Below are 15,888 nucleotides of genomic sequence, written 5' to 3' on the forward strand. Positions count from 1 at the left end.
TTTAAGTTTTCTGTTTGTGGTTTTCAGCAGTTTTAAAATAATATGCTTAGATGAAGTTTTCTTGTTATTAATTCTGCTTGGAATTTCTAGGGCTCCTTGTCTTAACTCCCTCTAAGGCCAGATGTTATTCTTCAGTTTTGAAAAGTTCTCAGCTATTATGTTGTCAGATATTGCTTTCTTCCATTCACTCTTCTTTCCTCCTTGGGCTATAATTACTTTTATTTACTTTATTAATTACTTGGGCTTAATTACCATCTCACTTTATCCTATAATGTATCTTTTCCTGTATTTTCCATCATTTTGTCTTTATGCGCCCCACTCTAGCTTTCTTCTGACTTCTAATTCCTACTTCAGCAGTATCTATTTTACTAAAGCTAAATTCATTCATTAAGTTATTAGTTTTAGTTAATATATTTTTAGGTCTAAACTTTCCATTTGGTTCTCTTTTTTTTTTGAGTTTCCCATTTATTTTAATTTCTTAGGGCCTTTGTAATAATTTCCTATATTACTAAATAGTGAATGGCCTAAAACAACAGAAATTTATTCTCTCATGGTTCTGAAGTCTGTAAGTCTGAAGTCAGGGTGTTAGCAGGGCCACATTGCCTCTGGATGCTCCAAGGAGAAATCCATTCCTTTCCTCTTTCAGCTTCTGGTGACATTTCTTGTCTTGTGATCACATGTCTCTGTGCTCCATCATCACATTGTCTTGTCCTCTCTGTGTCAGTCTTAAAACTCCTTATGCTGTTATCTTATAAGGATACATCTGATTTCATTTTGGGCTCACCTGGGTAATCCAGGAATAGCTCCTCCTGTAAGTTGGTCAGATCTTTTACCATATGAGGTAATATTTATTCCTTTGCCATATGAAGTAATATTCACAAGTCTCAAGAATTAGGACATGAACATATCTTTTGGGGGAGCCACCATTCACCCCACTATACCATTCCATGTTGAAATTTCTAACCTTGTAAAAAGTAAAACTTCTAATAAAAAGTTTCAGATAATTCCAAATATGGAGCTCTGTGGATCTATTTCTGTTTCTCTTGTTCCTGCTCGTTTTTATTTATATCTTCTTATCTTCTCATGTGCTTAGTTATTTTTAATTGTGTGTGAAATATTATATTTGCACAACTGTTTGCAGATATAATTTTTAGTCAACATTATCCAACTCTAGAGGGGATTAAGTTTGCTTCTGCAAGTCCTAGGAGCTTTAGCATTCTAGAAGCACCTTATTTCAGTTTCAGAACTGAGATGGTTTGAAGATAAGCCACAGTCCTCTGCAGGGGCCTGTTAGCTTTTTGTTCTTCCTTCCTGCTAGGGTGTAGCTCTTTGGGGATCCTAACCCAAAGCAAATGATATGCTCAGGTCTATTCACCCTATTTCCAGCAGACTGTGAACACAAATCTCTATCCCCCTGGCTCTTCAAAGCATCTGTAAAGGGAAAAGGGGTCCAAAATGTTGTTCTCTTTTCTCTGGACTTCCTTACTTCCCTTGATTCTCATTTAATGCCCCACCCCTACCCCCCATGTGGTTGACTTTGGGATGTTTTTAAGCATTTCATAAATATTTTGTCTATCTTTCCTTCTTGTCTTTGATGGAAAGATTTATTTGGCAGATCTAGCATATCTAGTGGCTTATTATCAGAAGCAGAAGTCTCCCTGAAGCTCTTCTCTTCTATCTTAAATTTTTATGATGAAAAATTTCTGACATCACAGAAGTAGAGAGAACAGTGCAAAGAACTGTGGCCCATACCACCACCCAAATTCAACTGTTATCAAGGTTTTGTTATGTTTGCTTCAACATGTTCATGATGTATGAGAAGAGAAAGTTAGAAAGCAGGGCAGTATTTAAACTGAGTCGTCCCTTTACCTCTTAAGTCCAGCATCAGAGGCAGGACTTCTTCCTTGGTTACGGCTGTGTCCTCAGCTCCTAGCATAGGGGGTATCTGGTGCATATTTTGCACTTTGTGAGCTCCTGTTGAATGAATGAAATATTCTGTATAACCATAGACTGTTGAAGCTGGAAGAGGTCTTAACTTACCATAAGGAACCTCAGTTTATAGAAGGAGATGCTGAGATCCTAAGATTTGAGATGTGTTGAAAGTCACCTAGATGCATAGTAGAGTTAGGCCAAGGTCCTAGCTCAGGGCTCTTTCTAATTTCTATACTTCTTCCCCACTTTGCTAGCTGTTTAACTACCACTTTTTCTTCTTTTCTGATAAAACTGAAGTTTAAGGGCATTTCATTACAAGTATGATGATATAACATGGCATTAAGATATGACCAGGAAAGTTTTATTGGCCATTACTACCTGCCTCAAGTGAGTGGTGAAGCCTTTGACCACTCGAGGCATGTATTAATAGCTCCATAAAATACATGCTGGATTGTTAGTGCTATTATCATCTGGCTACTACCTTTCCTAAAATTATTGTACAAGTACCACTTTAAACAATTTTCTTTTGCTCTTTTCTTTTTTTTTTTTCTTTTTAACTGGGAAGATTAGCTTTCTTTTATGAGGGACAATTCTTCATTTGCTAAAGAAACTAGAATTGTCAGTTAACTTGGAAATTTCTGAGTATGAGCATTGGAGTCAGACTCATCTGTGTTCATGTATTTGCTTTCTTATTTACTGGCTTTACAACATTTAGGCAACTTTCCTAACCTCTTTGAGCCTTCGTTTCCCCTCCTGTCAAATAACAACAAAATACCTACCTTTTAGAATTCATATGCGGAAAACACCTAACATAATCCTTTGAACATAGTAAGCAGTCAGTAAATCAAATATTGTTGTCATTATTATGAGGTTTAATTGTATGTTGTGATGATGAATGCAAAAGGGAGTTTTTTTCCTTTGATTAGTGAATTATTTGTAAGATTAAAGAATGTCTCTAGCACTAACATGAACTTTAGTTTAATTTCTTATTAATAAAAGAGCTAATGTGAGTTGAACGTGTGCTCTGTTCCAGGCTGTGTACTAAGTGCTTAGGTACACTGTTTAATCCTGACTTTATGAGATAGGTGCTGTTATTATCCTCACAGGTGAAGCAATTTAGAAGTTAAATGATTTGTCTGGGATTTTCAAGCTGATAAGAGACAGAATTCACAGGAAACCCAGTGTTCCCCTTGCCTGTGGTCTTAACTGTTCTGCTGTACTGCCTCCCTCCAGGACTTCCGAAGTTCACAGTTGATGCCAGGGAGTTCATTGAAAAGAAAACATGTCTGATAAAAATTAAAATTGAGTGGGGAGAATTGAATCAGGAAAATGTTGCTAATGCAGATGGCTTTTGCTCATTTGGAGGCTGATGGAGGGCTTGGCTGAAAGTCTGCACTGATGCTTATTTTGAAGGTGGCCATGGTTAAACAAATGAATCATATAAACAAAGGGAATCTTGAACCTATTTAAGTAAATAGACTTTTCCCAAGCATTTTACCACTTCTCCACATACAAAATTAAATGCAATTAGTTCTAACGTGTTTATGATTATAGTCCCTTCAGACCTTCTCTGCTTGGCACACTTTTGGACGTTTGTTGATTATTTTTTAGCATCCACCTCCTTTTTCTCACAGCACCTAGATAATTCTTTTGGGAACCATTTTATACCTCATTCGATAGCAGCCACTTAGCCTGGCGGGGGGGATGGACCCTGATTGGCAGGACCCGTCTTTCAAATACCATCCTTCTTGAAGAGTATGGGGCAGACCTCACCCTGTCATTACTTAAGTCAGTGTATAACATTTTCCCTGTCTATGCTGATGAGGTCAGCACTGGGCATGTGATCTAAATTGGTCAAGTCAGTGTGATGCACAGGACTTTTGTTTGAGAAAGAGAAAATTGCTCTTTTTCTTCATGGTCTGGGCTACCCATGTGAGGCTTGGTGCTGCTGCAGCCACTTTGCTTCCATGAGGGAAACCAGCCTAAGGATGACACAGACACAAGGAGGAGGGCAAAGGTGAAAGAATTGCAGAGAGGGTGAGCTGGAGCAATGATCAAACCATCTCTAAAGTTTGTCCTACTGCAGGACTTTTTTGGTACGTGAACTAATAAGTTTCATTTGTTGTCTAAGCTCGTTTAAGTGGAGTTTCCTGTTTCATGCACTTGAACTTATGCTAACATTTTTTTGCATTGTACATATACATTTCCTATAATTTGGGTTTTATGGTAATAGAGATTGAACCTCCCTATCATTGATTGGGATAAACAAAGTTTAAGTATTAAGGCAAAACTCCCTGGCAGAAAGCAATGTTGTCCATGTTATTGAGGGCCGTGTAGCCTCTTGAGATGCCTTGGCAAGATTTTAGATGTGTTATATTGTAGGTCTTCTCTGTAAGCCTCTCTACTGTGGGTCACTCTCTGGTTTACCCAGTTATGTGATATCTGTAACCCTCACTTTCCCCATCCGTAAATTCAGGAGAGTAATAGTATCTACTTTATTTGGGGGGTGTAAGGCCTAAATGAGCTGATTTGTGTAAAGTGTCTAGCATAGGGTATGTCACATAGTGAATGCTTAATGAGTGTTGGTTGTTTCTCTTATTGGTGTTATTATTGTTTTAGTTAGTTTTCTTAAATTCTCTCCCAGAGCAAATCTTTGTTCCCTTTTTAGCCCTCATCCCTAAAAAATTGAACAGTGTTGATCAGAGCAAGAGGGGCAGACAGAGAAGTTTTGCGAAGTCTATAAAATGACCTTGGAAATGACGTCATTTCCCTTCCTGTGCTATGCTATGCTTCTCAGACTTGGAGCTCTGTGAGCGGGCCCTGGTCTGTGCTTTGACCTCAGCGGTGTGCCTTGTGCTTGGGATGACTGTGTCCTCCACGTGATTCTGTTGATGGCCTGCAGGGCTCTGTGCAGGAATCATCGGATGGTGCAGCCGAGTTCTTTGTGAGCTGAATAATCATGTCACTTGGTGAGGTGAGGCGGAGCAGTAGCAACAAAATACTTTTTTTTGCCTTTATTTTTTTTGTGTGTGTGGTACGTGGGCCTCTCACTGCTGTGGACTCTCCCATTGCGGAGTACAGGCTCCGGACGCGCAGGCTCAGCGGCCATGGCTCACGGGCCCAGCCGCTCCGCGGCATGTGGGATCTTCCCAGACCGGGGCATGAACCCGTGTCCCCTGCATCGGCAGGCGGACTCTCAACCACTGTGCCACCAGGGAAGCCCTTTTTTGCCTTTTTGAATTAAGCAAGCAGAAAATCCATTATTCAAGTATGAGGAATGTTAATTTTTAGATGGACGAGAGTGAACTTATTAATAACAATGACAGCAGTGTGGGACAGAGAATGATGACTGAAATCAGGGGACCGAAGTATATAAATAAATAAAATAGTGGCACTTCCTAAGCATCTTTCCTGCCCCAGGCTCACTGCTGCTGTCAAGGGAAATATGAGTGTGGCAGCATTCACTCTGAAAAGGGAACACATATATATTTCCCTGTGTCTGAGATTTTTACATTCTGAAGAGCCTAAAGACGATTTTTTGCTATCTTTCTGAGAAATTAACTTCTGTTTTTCCCTTCCTGTGAGCCAAAAGAATAGTCATCACATGCTCCCTGCTCATGAGTTTCTGGAAAAAAACATAGGCCTCACTCAGGGTCTTCACCACCTGGGTAAGGTTTAATTGGTCATGGAGGAAATTTCCAGTGTTGGTTTGCAGTTGTAGTACACGCACATCTCCAAGTCTGAGTGGGCTGGGCCCCCCTTTGCAGACTAACTTCTTCCCTGACTAATCCCATGAGTACATGGCTGATGAGAAGAAAAGCAACTGTTGCTAATTAAGTGCTCATCAAACACATTATTCTTTAATTGCGTTCTCGTTTTATCTCATAATAATCAATAACCCAATGATATCTGTCCTATTTTTATCCTCATTTCACTGAGGAGGGTTTAAACGGAGGCTCGGAATGTTCAGTAACTTGCCCAGGACACAGTCTTAGGAAGTACACCCCCGCTCAACCTCAGGTTGGTCTGCCACCAGAGGATCTGTCCTTAACAACTATTCTACTCTCCCTTGATGCCATGATTATTTCCTTGCCTTGTAAATATTCTTGTATGTGGTATTATGCTTGTGTTCTTATTATTCTTGGTATGTAGAGGCATCTTTCTGCTTGCTTCTGCTTCCAGTTCCTTCCTTATTAATCAGTATGCACTTCTTTATGACTGAGCCCCTTTTTCCTATTGCCCTACTCTCTAGCCCACCTCATGTTTACATACAGTCCTGTGGGTGGACCAGAGTGGGTAGCCCATGCACATAGGCTTTTACAAAGATGCAATGTGGAGAAGAATAGAAGCTTCTGTGGCAGGTCTAGGTTCTTTTTTCCACCTACTTCTTCCTTCTGCACCCCAGTGTACTTACTGTCCTTGTCTTTTTGCTCCTATTGCCTTTCCATTATCCTTGCAGCTCACATTCTGACATTCTGTCTGGAGACATTTAGATCTCCTGGCATCTAGGCTACAGAGTCCTAATACTTGAAGCAATTTTCAAAAGTGTGGAAAAGAGTTATATATAAAGAGTAATGTTTGGTAAAAGAACTGAGGGACAGAACAGCAACTTGGTCAGAGCCTGGCTCTTACATATGTGGTAATAGCTCAATATCTCCAATTTTCTTTCCACCATCTTCTTTAAAGTGCTTCCAAAGAAGAATTTGATCATGGAAGGTTATGACTGGTGGTAAGCCGCTCTCCATGAGTTCATTTATTCATTTATTCAACAAACAGTTATTGCCTGTACTCCTTAAGGTTCCTAAATTTCATTGGCTCACCAATGCTTTTATTGAAAACTATGGATTCTTTTTCCATAAAAATCCACAGCCTTGCATGTAGTTTGAATGGATTCATGGATCTTTGAAGCCCATCTGAAGACTCCCAGCTAGGAACCCCAGCTTTGTGATGTACCACCTTTCTTGTTTAATCACATTCTAATCTCCACATCAAGGCCTTCTTCATTTATGAATATAGAGAGAAATTCAACCCAGATTCTTGGATGGCACTGTGTTCAGCCAAGTTCTGTTTGTTGATCACTGAAACTATACAAGGCTGTTAAAAAAGAAAGAAAGTAACTATGCAGAATTACTCATGATCAAAGAGGTGTCCTTAGCAAAGGTGCTGTCTTCATCCATCAGCCTTCTGAAACTTGTTATGTAGGGTCTCTAAAATATTTTATGGGGAATTTAAATACTTTGTTTGAAATAAAGGTCCTAGGAGAGAGGAAAAAGAAAATCTCAGGTATGATTAGGCATAGTGGGTTAGGTAAGTCTCAGTCATTTTGAAAAAAGTAATACCAATACAATGAGTTCTCAGATCTGTAGATGTGTTTGTGTATGTATATGTGTGTGTATGTAATGTCTGAAGAAAATGAAGATTTTTACACCTAAAGGAAAAGAGCATCTTCCTTTGGGCTTCATTAGTCCACAGCAGTATGGCAGCTAATCAGAAAGCTGCCACTCTATGAGGGGTTTCATTGACCCTGTTTTCATCTTATTTTCTTGGATGATTTATAGTTTCTCTGACAGGTCTGGTGCACCCTTTGCATTCCTAGGAGGAGTCATACATCACTCAGAGGCCTAGAATACAGGAAGAGAACCACAGTACCTGGGCTTCATTGCTGTTGTGGTTTATACTGACTTCTGTCATAAACAGAAGTTGACTAGTTACAAAAAAGCAAATGGAATTTTTTGCTGACTTTCTGGTTACACACTCATTGCTCCCTCTCCCTCTGTTTCCACGCAGAAGACCAGAGCCTCCTGTAAACTGAGGTGAGGTGGAAAGGGCATGAGATCCCAGGGCTGGACATTTGTCTTTTGTTCTTAGGAGCTATGGTATAATTGGTCAAAGGGACTCATTATCTAGAGCTTCCCATAGGTCATTCTGGAATGTTCTGCTCAAAGGAGAAGAAGCCAAGTCCTATCTTCACCTTCCTGAAGTCTTCAGTGGCTCCTGACCATTGGGTGGTGTGTTCTGCTCAGTGCCAGACTATTTTGCTGTAGCATTTTGGAGAACCCAGATTCCTCTCTGGCCTGGCAGATCCCCTCTCAGGCTGAGCAGGGAGTGGCTGAGGCCATATCTGCATTGCTTGCTCCTGGCGTTGCCTGCCTGCCAGGGCACCACGCAGAGCCTGGGTGAAGTCATTCTTCCCTGAAAACCGAGACAGGAAATTTCATCTGAAGTATAGGAACTGACTGAGAAGGTTAAGAAGAGCCTAGCTGAGAATAAGGCTGAGGAGTGTGTTCTTTCAGGTTTAGAAAGGGATCACATTACTTTTACTTCTAGGGTTTCTTCTACTAACAAATTATTAAGATGAATTTCCACTGTAAAAAAATGGCAATTTGAAAGTATTTGAAAATGTGCTAAATTAAACATTCATTTTTAAAATTATAAGGCACACTATGAGAAGATCAGGCAGTGAGCTGAGAATTATCACTGAAGTTTAATTTGTCGTTTGCCTCTTGATATCTGGATGGAAACCAACGGGGCTGGCCATGCTCATTTCTTCTTTCTCTACCTTCTACCCACAGGGCCTCATTATAATTCCTTTTCATTCTTTTAGTTCCCTCATATTGTCCACATCCTCTCCTCCCCTGGAATCTTGCTCTCAGGAAAGAATCTGATCTCAGTTATCTATAGCTTGTAAACCTCAATGTGAATGTAAACCTGGATACTGATACTCCTAGGGGAATTAGAATGATATCACTTATTATGAATTAGAAGTCTTGCTTCTTTTATGAAGGAGGTAGAGACCAGTACCTAAACACATTTCAAAAATAAATTTGAATACTTACCTGGCAGGGGAGATACCATGATCAAGAAGGTGGTTTTCCCAGGGTGAGGCTCATCCATTACGCTCAGGTGTGGTGAGCCCTACGATTTCCCCAAAATGTGGGAAACTTGATTGCATCATTTGTCTAAATTAATGCTGAGTATAACAGAGATATCAGATATAGAAGTAAAATCCTGTAGGCAAAGTTTGACCATGAGAACATAGCCTCATATAGAAATCTGCAGAAATCTAAGCGAGAGATTTGTATTTCTACTGGGCATGGAGTTGAGGGGGTTCCATCTATCTAGATCTTAAAGGACAGATGAGGTGGAGGAGTTCCCAAATGACGTTGTTATGGGATCTTCCCTGCAAACCTAGAACTCTGATAAAGTAATGGTGGGTGAGCAACTTTGTAAGACCCTGGAAGGAAGAAGAAGAAGAATCTGGAATGTGTTCTTATATGCTTTCGGTTATACCTTTGGTATGATGTGATGACCTCTTCCAGCTCTCAACAATGGCTTCCTTTTGGCCAGAGGTTATTTGACTGCTTCTGAGTGATCCTGAAAACATAATTCCTTGATTTCATCTGTGGCCATTTGTAACTCATTGATGGCTGTCTTGCCTACTGTTGTTTCCTGGGAATTCTTAGAGAAATTCTGAGATAAATAACTCCTTTGTCTGTGGAAGTTAGCTTTGGAAATGACAAATGAAATTTTTATCTTCAAGTCGTATGTACTATCCATTCCCAGGTGGATAAAAACTTATGTATATTTAACAGTTTCTCTGAAAAAGTATAAGAAGCATTGGCACCAAGATATTAACTAGAGTAAGAGGTCCCATTATAGTTTTCATAGCATCCTATCCTGTATTTTTTTCCTTGTAGCATTTATCAGAATTGCAATTCATTACTTGTGTAATGGTTGGTTATCAGTTTCTTTCCTAGAACAAGGACTGTGTCCTACACCAGGCCCAGAGTAGTGTTAACTAAACTTCTGAGTCATGGAATGAGAGGTGCTTATTTTCTTGTTTCTGGTTTTCTCTAGTTTTACAGCTTCTACCATGAGCATATTTTTTTTTCCTCATTACAAAATATGTCTTACTAAAATGAAGGGTGCATAATTAAGTACTCTGTATTACTTTTAAGAGAAGATATTTATGCAGCTGAAGAAAAAACCTACATGGAAAGAACTAGCAAAGAAAGGGACATATGGAAGAATGTATGGAAATGATAAGTTTCCTCCCCTGGATCTGAGAGCTTGCTAAGTGGAGGAGATATCCTAAAGAGAGTACAAAGTGTGCTGAGATCAAGTAGAGAGAATCCCCATAATAGCAGATAATTGACCTGGCAAATTTATCTTCTCTTAAAATAATGACACAGTTCATATTTTGTTCTCTACCTTTTAGAATTGGGCTTGTTTTTTCAAGAAAAAAATAAGTGAGACTGTTACTGTAGAATCACTTGTTAGATGTATTATGTTTCAGGATATATTTCCAGGCACTTCATGGTGGAAATTTGGCCTTTGGAGCTTAGGCTTGGTTTTCATGTATTTTCTGTGTCAGTATATTGTAGTATGTCTTTAAGTAAATTGGGTAGCAAACTCTCACCCCCAATGATTTATGACTGATTTGGAGTAGCTATAATTTTTTTAATGTCAGAAGAATTTAAATTTACTACATGACAATCATACTCCAAAGTCACACTTAGTAGTAAAACCACAGAAGAAGTCATTTACACTTAACAGGGGCTGTAGGTCTTAAGCAGTGGTCATTTGGTAATGTATCTTTTGATTTTAGGTTGAAAAGAAGCTTGATGTTTTGGGGTCTCTGGTTCTCAAGTGAGTGGCTAATAGTCTATTGTCAGAAAAGCACTCCCCAGTGCTTTTCAGAAAAGCATGCTCCCCAGGAACATGTACTTGGCTTCTTCGAGTGCAGAAACTCTGCTTCTTGGTGGACCACAGTTTGACTTTGTTTTCAGGGTTTCCGTGGTGTAACAAAGCATCCCTTGTGCTTTTGGGGTTGTCCTTGCCACCCATCACCTGCCAATTGGTTCCTGTCTATGGAAGTGTTCTGAGTTGGAAAATGAGGTGTGAGAAGTACTTTATTTAATTCTAGGCTACTCTTAACTTTTGGATACCGTTACATTTGAAAGTTTAGGATTTGGCCTGGTTCACTTGCTCATCTTTTCATTTGAAAATATGCATTAACTAATTTTTGAGAGTTTGATATTGCAGGACGCCATACTAGGCAATGTGGAATTAGATTCAGAGAGGAGAGATAGGCTCTGTTCTCATTAAGTTTACAATATGAGAGGCAAGAAAAAATCATCAACTGAAAAGCTATACAGCTTTTATAAAAATTTTTTATTTTATATTGGAGTATAGTTGATTAACAATGTTGTGTTAGTTTGTGGTGTACAGCAAAGTGATTCAGTTAGACATATACATGTATCTGTTCTTATTCAAATTCTTTTCCCATTTAGGTTATTACAGAATATTGAGCAGAGTTCCCTGTGCTATGTAGTACGTCCTTGTTGGTCATCTGTTTTGAATAGAGCAGTGGCTACACAGCCTTTTAATTGAAGTTGTGATCTGGTCTGGTATAGGTGTTATGAGGAAGTCTAAGTGGAAGATACGCTAGGGGGAAGTAGCTAGATGGGAGGGATGGAGAGTGTGGTGACTTTATGTGAAGACCTTGAAGTGAGAAGGAACTTTGTCATTGTAGAGATGCAGTGACTACAGCTCAGTGCGGGAGAGTGAGTGTGCCCCCAGGGCAGATAGAACAGAGGTCAGGGTCCAGATGGTGAGGCTCCTAGCCACAGTTGAGGGCTTTGGACTCTGAGCTAGGAGCTTTCAGTTGATTTAAATGTCTACTTCAGGAGGGATGTGTCGGGGACACATAGTATTTCATTTGCGTGTAGCTTGGCCACCCCTCCGTTAGCCCCCTTGCTGTTTTGGAAATTGCTTCCCTATCACTATATCTCCATGATTACCATGGAGGCAGTCATGCTGCATTAGGCTACTCTGTGTCTGAACCACAGTGGATTGATCCAGGGGTTTTTCTTATTTGATTCCCTGGGATATTGGAATTGGCACTGAGAAATAGAAGTTAGTTTCTCTCCTGGGGGCTGAAACAGGGGACAAAAGTGCAGAGCTGTTTGGAGGCCATGTTCTGTCAGGTGGCCTGAGACACAGAGATGGAGGAATGAAGCAAATCCACAGAGAGAATTTAAGGTGAAATCGGAGACACAGAACCTATTCCTGAGTCCTCCACATGCTCCAGGCCTTGGTTCTAGACCTTTCTAGTATGTATCTTAGCCTTGGATTCCACAATGTAATAGTATTCCTCTAAAAAATCTTCTCTCCCCACTTTTTGTTAAAATTAGCCAGAGTTAGTTTCAGTGACTAATGTAAAATTATTTTTTTCTGTGTGTGCAGACATTTATAGACATATATTACAATTCTGCTTTAGGCACATCTTCTGATTGTAAGTGGGCCTCAAAGCTTGTGAAGTCATGGAAAGTCAATCATCCTCTAGTTTAGTTTGAGGATACAAAGGAACAGGAGAAATTCAGTTCATCTAACATTTCCCAAGGATGAAAATGTGTTCCAAGGAAACTGCTGCATAAGCAGAAACACTAACAAGATAATTTATGGATTTGAGTGTAAAAACTTAATAAGAAGTGAAATTTTTTACCTGTAGTATTCTCTCTCATCTGAGTCTTTAAAGCCCACTCAGGTCTTATTTCTTTTTAAAGGCGATACAAACTGCAATAGTATTAGCATAAATAAAAGATGTGGTTCATTTATAAGCATGACCGACTACATTTTCTGAGTTCAGTCTGCTGCACTTGCAGCTCTTGGAGTGAGCAACTTTGCTAATGGCAAGGCCACTCGCGCTGGTCTAGCCTCTGGACCTGCTCATTTGAATGACCAGCCTCTGCAAACCACTGCTGAGGTTGGAGAAAGTGCTAGCCTGAAAATAGGCAAATTAAAGACAGTTCTACGGTGGTGTGATACCAACTCTTACCTACTGACCTCATCCTGAAACAGTGTAGTACAGCGGAGAAGAACAGGCTTCTGTGGATTCAGGCCTGTGTGGAAACCCCACCTCTGCTCTTCACACACTGAGTGACTTCAAGCAAGTTACCTGATCTTTCTAAATAAAATGGGTTACTAACAGTACCTACTGCATTAGAATATTATGCTTCAGTAAAATAATATTTATGAAGCACATAGTAAGCTTTTCATATTAGCAATAATTATGGGTATTATTATGTAAAGCAGTTACCACAATGCCTAGAATTTGATAAATGCTATGGCTCTTTTATCCTTAAAATGTACATATCCATATCTTTAAAACTTCAGTGGGTAAACATCTCCCCTGACCTATCTGTCCCTGGACAGCAGGTGAAGAATTCTTGACTCATTCCAACCTCTCATTGGATAGGCAGAGAGATTGAGACCCAGAAGAGTGGCAGTTTCCCAAGGTCAGGCAGTGCCTGGCAGAGCTGGCTGTGGAACTCAGGGACCTGTTTCTTAATTCAGTTTTGTACACACAGCGTTGCCTATTTCATGTGTAGAAAATCTAGCTCATTCTTTGGCTTCATTGGTATGTATACAGAGGGCACATGACATTTGCAAAAGATACAGTTTGAGGCCATCCCAAACCTTCAGACTTGTGAATATGGAAATGTTTATACAGATCCTTATTTGTCCCAAATCATATTTCTGTTAGGGATCATGTGTTTCCTATGCAGAGCCTTATTTACTAAAGTATCTTCCTTTGCTTGATGGCAAATTTTCACAAGAAACCTGAGTTTGTAATCACTTCACACGTATTATTGCACCCAAGGACAAGGAGGGAATCTCCAAGTTTTATTGCTAGAAAGATGCTGGGCACCTGGATTCTAAATGATTGCCCCAAACACTGGTTGTGTCATGTAGTTGAACCAAATTTGTACTTCAGTGAAATTTCACACTAGAACATGTCATGGGTCTTTGGGATTGCTCATGAATAATTGAAGCAATGATTATTAAGTCCTTTAATTCTAGACATTTACTCTATGATGGTTCCGTTATACTTGACATTGGTCAGACTACTGGGTTCCATGGAGGGCCATATTTTAAGAGGGCTGCAGCCAAACATTATACACAAAGGAACAAGCAATGAGGATGGGAAGAAGTTCTTGGAGTTGGGTTCTGTGAGGGAGGGTAAAGGAATTGGGTCTATTTGCCCTGGAAGAGAGATGAAGAGGGGTAACAAAATCTGCCTTCAGATATTTTAAGGCTGTCAGGAGGAGCATACCCAGTATACTCTGTCATACTGGGTATTTCAGAAGACATATTTTAGGCTGTTTACTAAAAAAAATGTAGGTGATACTTGAATAACATTAACTATAACAATTAAAGCTTCCAGTTATTGAGCGCTTAATGGGTATGAAATACTATGCTAAGTGCTTTCCAGGGATTATAGTCCCTATTATATAGATGATGAAACTGAGAGTCAAGTAGGTTTGGGAATTGGCCCCAAAGCTCCCCTTAAGTGGAAGGTCCATAGAACTCCAGAGCCTCGTGAAGAGCAAATGCCTCCCTCACAGGGTGGATGAGAGGTTCTAGGAACAATAGACTCTGGGAGCACCTCCCTGCCTTGTGTTCCACTCTACCTGGCCATCCTAGCACAGGGCTTGGCCTCAGCCTGGGCTCAGCAAATGGTTGTACAATGAACGAATGAGTGGATCCTGCATTTGGTGGGAGATTGGACTTTTTTGACTGGGCTCTAAGGCCCTTTCAAACCCACTAACCATTTAGTAGGAAATAAAATATACATCCCCATCACTCAGCTGTTGGATATAAGCAAGTCACAGCTAGTCTGGCTTGGCTGGCTTTGGGGAGAGAGAGGCAGGTGATGAGAGTTCTGAGGGTGGGATTTTCCTTACCATCTATTAATGGGGCATGCCCAGGTTTATCTTGTGTTTCCTCCAAGTGCTGATCTGTGCATTCTGTGGAGCTTTGCAGAGACAAAAGACCTTAAAAGTCTTTGAAAAATGACTCCTGTTGAATTTGGGTTAAGAGGCCAATTTATAGGAATAATAAATGCCTTATATTAGTGGCACGCTCTGAACACTTGCATAAAATGTCTCGTTTGATCCTTGAGGTGGATAAATAAGATATAACTCCATTTTACGGAAGACACTGAAGCTCAGAGAAATTAAAGGACTTGCCCAAGGTCACATGAAGTTCCAGTTACCCTCTATAAGCTGCAGCCTTGGTCATCATCTATCTATTTGGTATCTCCACTTGGATAGGTTAATGAGTGCCTCAAATCCAGCATGACCTAACAAGAGCTCCTGATTCCTGCTCCTTTTCCAGTGCTCTCTGTCTCAATAAATGGCATCATAGTAAACTCAGGTATTTTAGTTTCCTATTACTGCTGTAGCAAGTTACCACTACCTTAAAACAACACTAACTTTATTATTTCACAGTTCTGGAGGTCAGAGTTCTAAAATGGCTTGGCAGGGCCGCGTTCCTACTGGAGTCTCCATTTCTCTATCTTTTCCAGCTTCTGGAGGCTGCTTGTATTCCTTGGCTACTGGCCCTGCATCACTCTGACCTCTGCTTTCATTGTCACATCTCCTTCTCTCACTCTGACCCTCCTGCCTCCATATTTCCTTTATGAGGACCCCTGAGATACATTGGGCCCACCCAGATAATCCAGGATCATCTCCCCATCTCAAGGTCCTTAATTTAAGCACATCAGCAAGTTTCTTTTGCCATGGAAGATAACATATTCACACGTTTGGAGATTAGGTTACAGATATCTTTGGGAGCCATTAGTTGGCTTACCACACCAGATTCTAGGGCCAAAACCAAGGTGTTGTCCTCTGTTTTTTTTTCATCCAGTCCATCAGCAAGTCCTGTTGGCATCTCTGCCATCACCACCTTGCCCACCACCCTGTCTCACCTGGACCATTGATGCTCAAGCCTTTTCATCTGGTCTCCCTGTGTCCACCCTTGCCTCCCTACTGCTTGTTCTCCACATAGAAGCCAGAATGGCCTTTAAAAATGTGGGTCAGACCACACCACTCCTCTGCACAAGCCCTCCAGGAAGTTTATATCTTACTCAGAAAAAAAAATCCATATCCC

The 15,888-nt window shown here is 40.3% G+C and overlaps 1 protein-coding gene and 1 pseudogene across 1 annotated transcript in view; both read left to right on the plus strand.

The window, feature by feature from the left end:
- Positions 1 to 15,888, plus strand: part of ST6GALNAC3 (ST6 N-acetylgalactosaminide alpha-2,6-sialyltransferase 3) — a 557,193-nt gene that overhangs the window by 32,134 nt on the left and 509,171 nt on the right. The gene's annotated exons all lie outside the window — the stretch shown is intronic.
- On the plus strand, positions 8,761 to 8,913 carry LOC132484822 (U1 spliceosomal RNA; annotated as a pseudogene).

This window comes from Mesoplodon densirostris, chromosome 2 (assembly GCF_025265405.1).
Source record: "Mesoplodon densirostris isolate mMesDen1 chromosome 2, mMesDen1 primary haplotype, whole genome shotgun sequence".
In the NCBI taxonomy this organism is placed as follows: Eukaryota; Metazoa; Chordata; class Mammalia; order Artiodactyla; family Ziphiidae; genus Mesoplodon; species Mesoplodon densirostris.